Raw genomic sequence first — 13,667 nt, 5'->3', positions numbered from 1 at the left:
ACCGCACTGTTCCCACCTAAGCCCCGCTCATCATACCGAGCGATAACCCCGTCCCATTAATGTGCACATCCCCTCCCGTGGCGGGTTCCACGAAGGGCGAAACTAGGGCGTGAAGTCACTCCCGCAAGTGACCCCACTCACCCGAGAACGCATCTCGAGAACCATCAACAACAATCACAACCACAAACACAACACAATCATCATATCAAACAACTAACTACAAAGACATCACCAATATCCCATTATGGGACTAATACGAGTAGGAAATCCTACCGGAAAGCAACACAATCATCGACGATCTAGCCTGTTTGTCTCAAAACCTCTCCCTTACAAATCCTTCTCCTATCACATAATCACATAATCACAATCTAACCATAACAAATCATAAAAACCCCCAATCCCAAAATTAGGGTTTAACCAAATCAAAGGAAAGACAATAAAAAGGGTACATAGATCTTACCCTCGACGCAAGGAACTCAACGGTATAAACAACGACAAGAATCGACCGTCGAACTCCGGAATTGCTAAGAATGTGATTAAGAAGATGAACTTGTTTGCTTTCTCTCTTAAACAAAAATTTAGGTTTTGGAAAAGTGATTTGGAAACAATGACGGAAGTGTTTTATACTTTAATCGCATTATTAACAAAACCCGACAAAACGACCCCAGTAAACCGGCTACTCGATCGAGTAGCTAAGGTACTCGATCGAGTGCCCCCTTACTCGATCGAGTACCCTAGTTACTCGATCGAGTACCCAACAGAGGTCGAAACTAATTTATTTCGCAAAACTCCCTTACTCGACAGAGTAAGGCCTACTCGATAGAGTACCCCAAGACTCATAAATACGGAGTATTACAGTCTTCCCTCCTTAAAAAGAACTTCGTCCCCGAAGTTCAACCCATACATGAAACAAACATACTAACTCGATCAAGACACCACAACGTGACTAAGAACTCAAAACAAAACTCCAACCCAAACATGAACTCGTAACACCAACTCCACTAACTATTCCTACCTCCACAACATGGCTCACGATATCGTATCCACTCCATTGTATCTCTCTCAACACTAACTCCATACACTACCAAAATCCTCATAACATCAAACGGAATGTTACATTCTACCACCCTTAAAAGGAACTTCGTCCTCGAAGTTTACTCGCACTCATAACATCATCATCCAACTGTCAACACTATACAAAATATTCTCACACTTCGAAGCATCACACTACTACAAGCACGGCCATGGCCTTTTATAAGTATCATCCACAAAACAAATCCCTCCTTTACGCTACGCTAACACTCTACTTCCAATTATATTACAACATGCACCACCATGAAACTCTCTTTTATCGCATCCTACTCCTCTTAAGACAAATGTTACGTCCTCGTAACTCACTAATACTAAATCCTAGCTATATCGTGTCATTATCCTCATCACCACCGCATGTCAAAGATAACCACTTATAATCTAAACACTCGCCATGCATATATCCAAGGCTCTCTTACTTAAACATTCCTCATACCTCAACTCATTCGTCACACCACCTAACCTATACCTCAAAATCTTTATCTTAACCCAAAACTTCAACTTTTCCACATTACCGCAACATGACATACCTCTCTATATAAAACACCTATCTCCCAAACGCATAACTAACGATCCACACTCGTTACGTACACTCACACTAGATCCTCCAGTTCTTTCCTTCATTACCGCAAGACTCATACATAACCTAATATGACACTAATTCCCCCAACACCCTACACTCACTGTCCCAACAAAAGATTATGACCACTGCACTTTCAGATCATTACCACACATGTTCTACGGACCACTTGTCATTACCATGTCTACTAAAGCCTTATCTAGAACAAGATCAAAATTATCAGAATAACCTCTCACAACCGTGTCCCATCAATAGAACATCACTATACCATGACAACAACGAAAACATATACGACTCTATTTCATATCATACTATACCCTCATTCCCAACTTAACTCGGTAAAGAAAACATCAATAAACAAGACAATCGTCTATCTCAAACCGAAACTCGCAGGAGCAACATCAAACAAAACAACAAACTATGAATAACCGGTATGCACTTTCGAAACTCGAATCATAATCATCCCGCCTACTCCACCACAACCGTGACGGCATCACAACACCGCCACCAACAGCCCACACCGTAGTGCGAAAATACCCGTATCACAAAGACTATGTACCGTGCCCGGATCACCACCCGAGGCACCACAACCACACCGATAGATATCACAATCGCATACAGCTCCCATAAACACCGACTCGAATAATAACTTTTCGACAAGAAAACTTACTCAAATCCACTTTACTAAATCATAACACAACATATTATATGGATAAACAAATAAACATCTCATGAACGTCATCTCTACCATTTCACGGAATACACATGTGTTATTAATACACATAAAATTATAACTAGCCATGTCAAATTAATCAAGTTATTACCTTTTTGGATATTATTCAATTAAATTACCGTGTCCAATATATATATTACGTAACATTCATAAAACAACTTTATAATTATTACACCATACCACTTCTTGTGAGGTCAGAACCTCACACAAACATTTATAGACATCATAGACCCATAATCACATCCACTAGTCAATCCTGATCACGTAAGTTACCACTCAACATAGGTTACCTGCCGCCCGAGCTTAACTCATATGCCCCTCACAACATTTTCCCCTATTCGCACAACCATCACTTCTTGTCAAGTATAACCATACCATTACTATTCAACTATTAGCATCCGCCTCATCTAACCACATCTTATACCTTCTCACAACTATACACAACAATCAGGTCCCTACCAAATCAACCTCTTTTGAATTGCTACCTTTCTAATATACCATCACTCTTAACCCTTAGTAACAAACCATAACACCACCACTGTCCGGACATCAAACCTCTTTCACTCATCTCTAAACATCACGATTTCTTTCCTATCTTTGGTTAACATCCCAAATAACTATCATCAAATTCACCAACAAAATTACATCAACATCATTCCCAATATCGTTCTTATTTGTATTGTCATCCAACTCTCAACCAAATATCTCGTATCCTGCCAATACTCCACCAACTTATTACTCCCTTAATTCCTCGAAACTCATTATCAATCATATTGTCCTGAAACTTCTATATAATCATTAGCTAATATCCTCATGATAATATCATAAATCTCGACGATTCCTTACTTCTATATCACATAACTCCGGTGAACATTTTCCTCAGCTTACTTTTATCCTTCTTTTCTCTTTACACTCAATAATACCAATTAATAGTTCAACTCCTTATTCCTTCTAGCTAACTCTTTAGAAATCCAGTTACCCTTTCGTTGCTCCAAAACTCAAATTCCATTATTTTCTACCGACATCATCTCACTCTTTCTTACCATGGATCTTCTCTTATTATGCTATCACTCACTCACACTTATCACTAATTTGTCCATAAAAAATCAACGTTTAAAGTTCAACCAATTACATCTCCCTTTTTACATCTCTAGAAATCAAAATTCTTTTTATACCGTTAATTGCCCAAGGAAATCCCCACAAAGTGGTTTCACCTCTTAATAAACCAAATCTCCCCAAACTCCCTCACTGTCTACAAATCCACCTCGCGACATGTCTCCACAAAGTTCACTATATACCCCTCTTCTCAACCCCTTTAAAACGAACTTTCACTATGTATATTCTTAACCCACACGACTCCTAACCATCCCCCTCCATGATTCTTTACACATCTCAAGCTGCCGCCATTTGCGTCCCTCATTTCAATCTTTTCATTCTCACGTTCCATAAACTCACATCATCCCTTGTCCACATTCATTTACTTTTACATTACTCGACGTACAAACATATCGCTCATCTCATCTCACAAAACATGCTCTATGTCTCAATTAAGCCATAACGATCTTTCTTTTCTTTTTCCACTATCTATCACAACCACATATAGCTCATCTCCTCCCACCAAACTCATGCTCACCAAAAGGTGTCACTCACCACCCCATAGGATGGGGTAACTTACGTATCAAGACCAACATACATGTAAAACAATGCATAAAGAAGCAAAATAACCACTTTGAATTAAACATAATATGCAACGAAGTCAAAAGATAAGCATGTGACCCAAAACAGGGGTCACTAGATCGAGTACAGGCCACTCGATCGAGTAAGGGACTTACTCGATCGAGTAGGTCAAGATCAGAAGCACGTAAAACAAATCACCAGGGCTACTCGATCGATTATCTAACGTACTCGATCGAGTGCCCCCTTACTCGATCGAGTACCGAGGATACTCGATCGAGTACCTCAATTCTCAAAGACCGTCGGGGCCGTAGAAATGACATAACTCACTCATTTCTTGGTCGTTTTGGGCGTGTGACCTATCGTTAGAATCGTAAAAGGACAAGCTATCATCTCCAATTGGAATCACATCAAAATAATTTATGCATCTCAAGTTATAACAGTTTAAAATCAACCTCTTTATAATCGAAAAACACAACTACTTGATTTTACTTCCAAACAACTTAAACAACAACCAAGCAAACAAAACCAGTCCAAAACTCATAAAATCAGTATTCATAATCATATGTTACTATTTTCAAAAGCCAAACAACAACATTCATCATGCACATAATTTATATAACTTGCCAATTATGACTTACCCACATGTTTTTATTCTATCACTTTTCGTAAACAAAATCACAAATACACGACATCAAGTCCCCTATTCACATGTTACTAGCATAACAACATTATAAAATAACTTCCATTATATGACATGCTTAATCAGGAACCATGTTATCACACCACGATGATTCATCTTTTCCCACTAATTCATCCATCATACCACATATTTACCCACCATATTCGTTCAACACATTCACCCAGCACCTGTTCAATTCACACTCCCAACCTTCTGTACTTTTACTCAACACGACAACAACAACATGTATACTTACACATCGCTTTATATATATATATATATAGACAAAACACTTTTCCTTACATAACTATAACATGCCAAATTACATGTATCCATCATTATACTTTCATGCTTTACAATCAACCAACATATAATTCACGTCATCATCATCAATTCATGCAACATACTACTACATAGATACACACAGCACACAATATGCACATAACGATCCCGACACATATCCCATGGTGACCGGTTCAAAATTGTAGGGCGAGTTCGCGACTTTAGGACGTCTCCCAAGTCTTTGCATTAGCTCCTACAACCTTTACCCCGGGTTCATTTTAATTGACTCCCTATATTCATTGGATTTATTGGTTACGAGGTTTCGGGATCGTCGCTCGATACCATTTGTAACACCCCATACTCCAAGTGCCTTACCAGGACCACTCAGGTATAAGGATGCCACCATCTCGGTTACCCGAGGCATGGTAATCATAAGACAATGAAGGAACATACTTTATTAAATAAGTTTAAGTGATTACATTACAAAACCAACTGTAAGCAAAATACAACTGTTCTCAAACTATAAACCAACTGAAAGGAACTGTCCTAACAAACACAGCGGAAGACTAAAGACTCGGATATGTGATGACTCCATCCCCAACTAGATCCCACGCGTATCCAAGATATACCGCCAAGCAATCGCTCACCACCCCGAATGGATCACCACGTTTTTAAAACATTTAAACGGGGTCAAGACTAATCACACAATCAATATAGATAACAATAATAAGATAAACAGACAAACCGAACTGTCACACACACACACACACACCACCAACCAATTCCCATCATCTCAATATCGATTGTCCCTTTGGACCAGCCGCCAGCGATGGGGACCGCACGTTCCCACCTAAGCCCCGCTCATCATACCGAGCGATAACCCCGTCCCATTAATGTGCACATCCCCTTCCGTGGCGGGTTCCACGAAGGGCGAAACTAGGGCGTGAAGTCACTCCCGCAAGTGACCCCACTCAGCCGAGAACGCATCTCGAGAACCATCAACAACAATCACAACCACAAACACAGTACAATCATTATATCAAACAACTAACTACAAAGACATCACCAATATCCCATTATGGGACTAATACTGAGTAGGAAATCCTACCTGGAAAGCAACACAATCATCAGACGATCTAGCAGCTGTCTCAAAACCTCTCCCTTACAAATCCTTCTCCTATCACATAATCACATAATCACAATCTAACCATAACAAATCATAAAAACCCCCAATCCCAAAATTAGGGTTTAACCAAATCAAAGGAAAGACAATAAAAAGGGTACATAGATCTTACCCTCGACGCAAGGAACTCAACGGTATAAACAACGACAAGAACTGACCGTCTGAACTCCGGGAATTGCTAAGAATGTGATTAAGAAGATGAACTTGTTTGCTTTCTCTCTTAAACAGAAATTTAGGTTTTGGAATAGTGATTTGGAAACAATGACGGAAGTGTTTTATACTTTAATCGCATTATTAACAAAACCCGACAAAACGACCCAGAATGGGCTACTCGATCGAGTAGCTAAGGTACTCGATCGAGTGCCCCCTTACTCGATCGAGTACCCTAGTTACTCGATCGAGTACCCAACAGGTCAGAAACTAATTTATTTCGCAAAACTCCCTTACTCGACAGAGTAAGGCCTACTCGATAGAGTACCCCAAGACTCATAAATACGGAGTATTACAAAACCCGCCTTAAATAACTAACTAGTTATAAACTAATTACGATAACTATAATTAGAAACTAATCAAATTATAAGACGATATGTATGATGATTAGTTAAAACTTAACCAAACACTTCCCCACACTCCCCACGTAGCCTGTTTAATACTCCCAAAACATGCCCCATGAACTCATACGCTTGAACCAACTCCTTCCCATATCACCACCGTGAGACACCACATCAGTAGCCCAGCCATAGACCTGGCCAGCCACCACTACCACTCCCATTCAAAGCCCTAACTCTCGCCCTAACCTCGCATCAACAACCCGACTCGAGCCTAAAACTACAACAACGACGAGCACAACAACGAGCACAACAACTACACCATGACTATGCTACACACCCATAACACCGCCATCCGCCGCCATAAACAACCAAGAGCCACCCATCACCGGCAGCACCACACCACACCACTGCCATAGCCACCAGACCACGCCCCAGAAACCGCCACCTTCGACAACTCCTAAAAATAATAACAGCCACTACTCACTCCTGTAAACCGCCAATAACCACTACTAGCAGCCACCAACATCACCTCTGGACACCACCGATATCACCAATGACACACGGTGACTCCAGGGCTGGTCCCCTATCCCAGGTTAGTCAACGAACACGGCCATGGTAGCCGTCTGAAAACGGTCATACGCCACAGTACGATTTCCCCTGTTTTATCGCAAATCCGGCAACCGCTGCACCCACCACCACCTACAACCACCCAAAACAACCCAAAACCGACGACCCATCACCACGACACCAACCAACCCAAACCCGAGTCCATTCGACACATATAAGAGGGTAAAATCGAGTCTATACGCAGGATCGACAACCATTCAACACCCATGAAATTTCGTCCACCACCGCGCAAACCACCACCATAAAACGACCCATACCACCCATAGTAGTCGAATACACCCTAATTATGTCCCTTAAACAACCTAGGTCAGTCACGCTTAAAAACGGGTTCAAAACCATATAAAACGCATCATACAACCACCCATAAAAACCCGCCTGAAACACCCCTCTCCCGTCGGTCAATGCTGGTCAAATAAGGTCAACAGTGGTCGCTGGTGGTCCACGGTCACAACGATGGTCACGGATTGTCCTACGGTGGTCGAGTTTACTAGTTATAACATAGCAAAGAGTATACATGAGACGGTCTTACCTCAAGTTAATTAGCGATGTAAATTCCGTCTTTTTATTCCTTCTACGTCTCCTCTTCTCTCAAATCTCCAGTTTGCATATCATAAACTAGAGCAAGGTATTTATCTCTATTTATAGAGTAGGTTTAGATCTATAAGAGAGAAATTAGGAAACTATGTACTTACCTTATTACTATTATGATTATGAAATACGATTATTATTATTATTATTATTATTATTATTATTATTATTATTATTATTATTATTATTATTATTATTATTATTATTATTACTATTATTATTATTATTATAACGTGATTATCGAGTATTATTATTATTTTATGAATTATCGTATATTCTTATTACACAATTTCCATCCCGAATCATTATTATTTTTTAATTATTTCTGTCTAACTACTTAATCCGCGATTATTATAATTAATAAATATAACTAATCACTATTATTATAAAGTATGATTTATGAAATATAATTAAAATACGGGGTATTACAGTCTTCCCCCCTTAAAATGAACTTCGTCCCGAAGTTCACCCATAACTACTATAACAATATTTATAAACATCTGCACAACTGAGCCTCATTTCAACTTATGATCATTGCAACATAATAACTTACTTAATCATTATCAAACCATATCATACTTATCAAATCGTATCACAAACTAATTCAAAACATGAAAATGTATCACAAGATAAACTTAAAACATGGGGTGTCACATTCTACCCCCTAAAAATATATCTCGTCCCGAAGTTTCGGAACTACTATTACTTATTAAATTACTAACAACGGAAATACTTATATAAATTATAAGACTCTAATCCTCTCAATAAAACTAGTTACCCTTCTCTCCATTCCCTTGCATTGTACTAGCTGTACCAAAAGTCTTTCCACCATTACTCTGATTGCCCCCATTGCCTTGCCTATTGTTTTAGCTCCTCTGGGTACTCCATTGCCATGCATTCCTATTTCCCCCAATACTTGGTGCGGGAGTTCGATAACCCTCTTGGTTCCTATTTTCATTATATCCCCTAGGTGCACTCCTGCATTCAAAAGCTCTATGCCCCATTTTGTTACAGTTAAAACATCTCCATCCTCGAACTGGAATGTGACTTGAGCCTCCTTCTCCACTTCGTGTTGCACTTCCACTATAACTAAACCCTCCAGGTGAAAAATGATTAGATTGAGTATTGTTTTTCTTACTACCCCCAACTACCTCACTTGATGACTTAGCCTTTCTCTTCTCACTCTTTTCCTTCTTCTCTTCCTTCTCCCTCCTCTCTTCCTTTAACATATCTGCAATCCTCTCTGCGTGCCCAGCTCGTTGATAAACATCGTCCATGGTACATGGTTGACCAGCTGCAAGCCTTTTCTTAATAGTGGTTGTTAATCCCTTTTCAAATTTGATTGCCAGCATCTCATCACTAAAATTCAAATCAGCTACATATTCTGACAATTCCATAAACCTGTTATAATAAGTCTCTACTGTCATCTCCTCAGTCATCTTGAAAGAATCAAATTCAGCTCTCATCTTACTCCTAATATGTTCTGGTACAAATACTGCTCTCATATTCTCCTTGAAACCCTTCCAAGTGATAAAAGGTTCATCACTCTCCCTCCAAGCTTCCCTTAAGACTTCCTTACTACGATTCCACCACAAACCCGCTTTTTCCCTCAAATAGTAAGCAGCTTGATCCACTTCCAACTCCGCAGGACATCCTAGCAACTCAAAAAGGTTATCAAACTCTCTATGCCAATCCCCAAGTAAAGATGGTTCCCTTAATCCGTCATATTTCGTTGGGTTGTGCCTTGCGATACTGGCACTCATCTTTGCTGGATTCTGAACTGAACCTTTAGCCTTCAGAGCCGCAGTCAAAGCCTCATTCATAGATATCAAACGGTCAATCTCCTCTTGGGACATGGTAGAGGGTGTAGGTGTAGAATTTTTTGGAGGCATGGTTCTATAAAAGTAAAACAAGATAGCATAAGTTTTCTACCTGAGGAAAGATGACTTAGCATTTTTAAAAGTTCTATATCGACAAAATAAGCTTTGGTCAATTCTATCCTTTCTCACCCCTCTTTAGGTCCTTCTATCATCCCTCCTACCTCCCAATTATCATAGGTTAGGAATCGACAAAACATTTATATTAAATTTTTGGTAAACTCGCGTTTTTTAGGAAATCAAAGTCAAGCTGTAACTTTCAAAAATCACCATTAAATAACCGTTATATTCTACATTGAGTTTTTATACTTTCCAGAAAATATAAAGAGTTTTCAAATCATGAGAAAAAGTATTAACCTCAAATCTCGAATACTCATTTTATAAAGATTTTTACAATTCAGTGGGTCGAAACAGAAACTGATCCGCAATTTGTCAAAAACTTGGGTCAAATTGTAAAAATCACTATTAATTGTCAAAAATTTACCTTGCAACATGCCTTATCAATTTAGAAACATATTTGAGTCTTTTAAACAGTGGAGTTGGAATTAAGCAAAATTATTAAGTAGGTATTAAATGAGAAATTTTACAAAATTGTTTGCCGAAAACATAACTGTACAGGAACATTCTGACCACTGTCCACTAAATTATTTATTTCTCCAAAACCGTAAAACTTTTAAACATGAGACCAACGGAATTGGTAAGCTAACTCATTGGGTTATCACTTATAAAACATTCAAGCATGTATGATGAACGGAAGTCAAATGGCAACTAAATCAAATAGAGGTAAAATGTTAAGGAATAAAGTTCAGCTCTAGGTTCCTTTCTACTAGGTCACAAGCCCTTATTAACACCCTTCTACTCCTATATCAACACAACTTGGTCGATAAACTTTCACACACGACTAGTATATACTCTAAAGCATTCATATCACAAGCTTAATCATTTCATAATATATTGTAAATAACATGGCTTTGGGATTCACACAACCGCATATCACTAGACATGATACTACTATCACACAACGTCCAACCACATAATCAATATCAATTTGTAAATACTTTCATGCTTATGATCAAAACAATTCAACATCAAATCCTCATTTCATCCCTTCAACTCTCCTTAAAATCAAGGTTACGTCCCGTAACCTCAGTCATCAATGAAAACAATATTCAAACAAAGCAACTCAAACTCCTACGACAAAATAAACAATATTCATTTTAAATTACCCCACGCTTTAATATCTCTCAAGGTAACCGGTTCAAAACTGAAAGGGCCAGAAGTTTGGTGTGAGGGGGCCCCTAACTCATCCCAAGCCTTAAGTGGGCTCCTAACAGTTTCTATCCGGGTTCATTTTATTAGACACATCCTATGTTCATTATTATGTTCATTAGTTAGGCCTGAAGATCGTTTTGCTCTGATACCACTTTGTAACACCCCCATTTATTCAGGAGCCTTTAGCCAGACATTCCCAAATAAATAGAACTGTTACCATCTCGGTTTCCCGAGGTAGTGAATAACAAACTCCAACTCATCAAAGTACTTTAAATTAAAACTTAATGATTACATGTTTATTACAAATTAACCAACTAAACTTAATATAAAATAAATACAACTCGCAGCGGAAAATAAATAAAGTGATAAAATCTTCTATGTGGTCTAGACTTCTAGGTAGATTAGCCAAGTCCTCACGCATACCATAGCTCCCACGTCAGTTAATCTTTAGTACCTGTCAAATCTGCTCCCCATTATGGTTCACCGCAGGTGTTCACGAATACACAGTCAACCGCGAGGTTGAGTAGGAATAAACTAAACAACAATAATAATAATCCAACCAAAATAAACATTCTTCAAATTCTCATCACTTCATCCGTACAATTCACTTACGTCTTCGGCGCGTAGCACAACCCCCTTAACACCGTGCTATGCTCAACTGGCAGTAGTAAGTGCTTACTATGCATAACTATATCTGGCAGTAGTAATTACTTACTATGCTCATCTGGTAGTAACGATTGCTCGCTATGCACAACTTGCAGTAACACCCTCCGTGTTTTGCTCAACTGAATAATCAACTCTCCAACAATCCAATACTCAATGACAATCCCGTCTTACTGCTCAACCAATAATTTAACATACTCAAATACTCTATTCCAATAATAAATCATAATTGTTTATTTTTAGTCTCATCAACCGTCACATTTAAACATCCATTCAGTTAATAATAAAAACCCGAGTTGAGTAGGAAATTCCTACCTGGTCAGCAAATTCCAATAATGCAATCCGAATAAACAGAAATCCAATTAACAAAGCTTCTCACAACTCCGTCACCTTGAGACAAATAATAATTATAATTACTAATTATTCTAATTATAAGACGATAAGACGATATATAATAATATAATTAATTAAACCCGCCTTAAATAACTGACTAGTTATAAACTAATTACGATAACTATAATTAGAAACTAATCAAATTATAAGACGATATGTATGATGATTAGTTAAAACTTAACCAAACACTTCCCCACACTCCCCACGTAGCCTGTTTAATACTCCCAAAACATGCCCCATGAACTCATACGCTTGAACCAACTCCTTCCCATATCACCACCGTGAGACACAACATCAGTAGCCCAGCCATAGACCTGGCCAGCCACCACTACCACTCCCATTCAAATCCCTAACTCTCGCCCTAACCTCGCATCAACAACCCGACTCGAGCCTAAAACTACAACAACGACGAGCACAACAACGAGGACAACAAATACACCATGACTATGCTACACACCCATAACACCGCCATCCGCCGCCATAAACAACCAAGAGCCACCCATCACCGGCAGCACCACACCACACCACTGCCATAGCCACCAGACCACGCCCCAGAAACCGCCACCTTCGAAAACTCCTAAAAATAATAACAGCCACCACTCACTCCTGTAAACCGCCAATAACCACCACTAGCAGCCACAAACATCACCTCTGGACACCACCGATGTCACCAATGACACACGGTGACTCCAGGGGTGGTCCCTATCCAAGGTTAGTCAACGAACACGGCCATGGTAGCCGTCTGAAAACGGTCATACGCCACAGTACGATTTCCCCTGTTTTATCGCAAATCCGACAACCGCTGCACCCACCACCACCTACAACCACCCAAAACAACCCAAAACCGACGACCCATCACCACGACACCAACCAACTCAAACCCGAGTCCATTCGACACACATAAAAGGGTAAAATCGAGTCTATACGCAGGATCGACAACTATTCAACACCCACGAAATTTCATTCACCACCGCACAAACCACTACCATAAAACGACCCATACCACCCACAGTAGTCGAATACACTCTAATTATGTCCTTAAACAACCTAGGTCAGTCACGCTTAAAAACGGGTTCAAAACCATATAAAACGCATCATACATCCACCCATAAAAACCCGCCTGAAACACCCCTCTCCTGTCGGTCAATGCTGGTCAAATGAGGTCAACAGTGGTCCCTGGTGGTCCACGGTCACAACGATGGTCACGGCTTGTCCTACGGTGGTCTAGTTTACTAGTTATAGTATAGCAAAGAGTATACATGAGACGGTCTTACCTCAAGTTAATTAGCGATGTAAATTCCGTCTTTTTATTCCTTCTACGTCTCCTCTTCTCTTAAATCTCCAGTTTGCATATCATAAACTAGAGCAAGGTATTTATCTCTATTTATAGAGTAGGTTTAGATCTATAAGAGAGCAATTAGGAAACTATGTACTTACCTTATTATTATTATGATTATGAAATACGATTACTAT

This window comes from Silene latifolia, chromosome 6, assembly GCF_048544455.1.
Source record: "Silene latifolia isolate original U9 population chromosome 6, ASM4854445v1, whole genome shotgun sequence".
Classification (NCBI taxonomy): Eukaryota; Viridiplantae; Streptophyta; class Magnoliopsida; order Caryophyllales; family Caryophyllaceae; genus Silene; species Silene latifolia.
The sequence above is the reverse complement of the archived record's forward strand: the minus strand, read 5'-3'. Positions refer to the sequence as shown.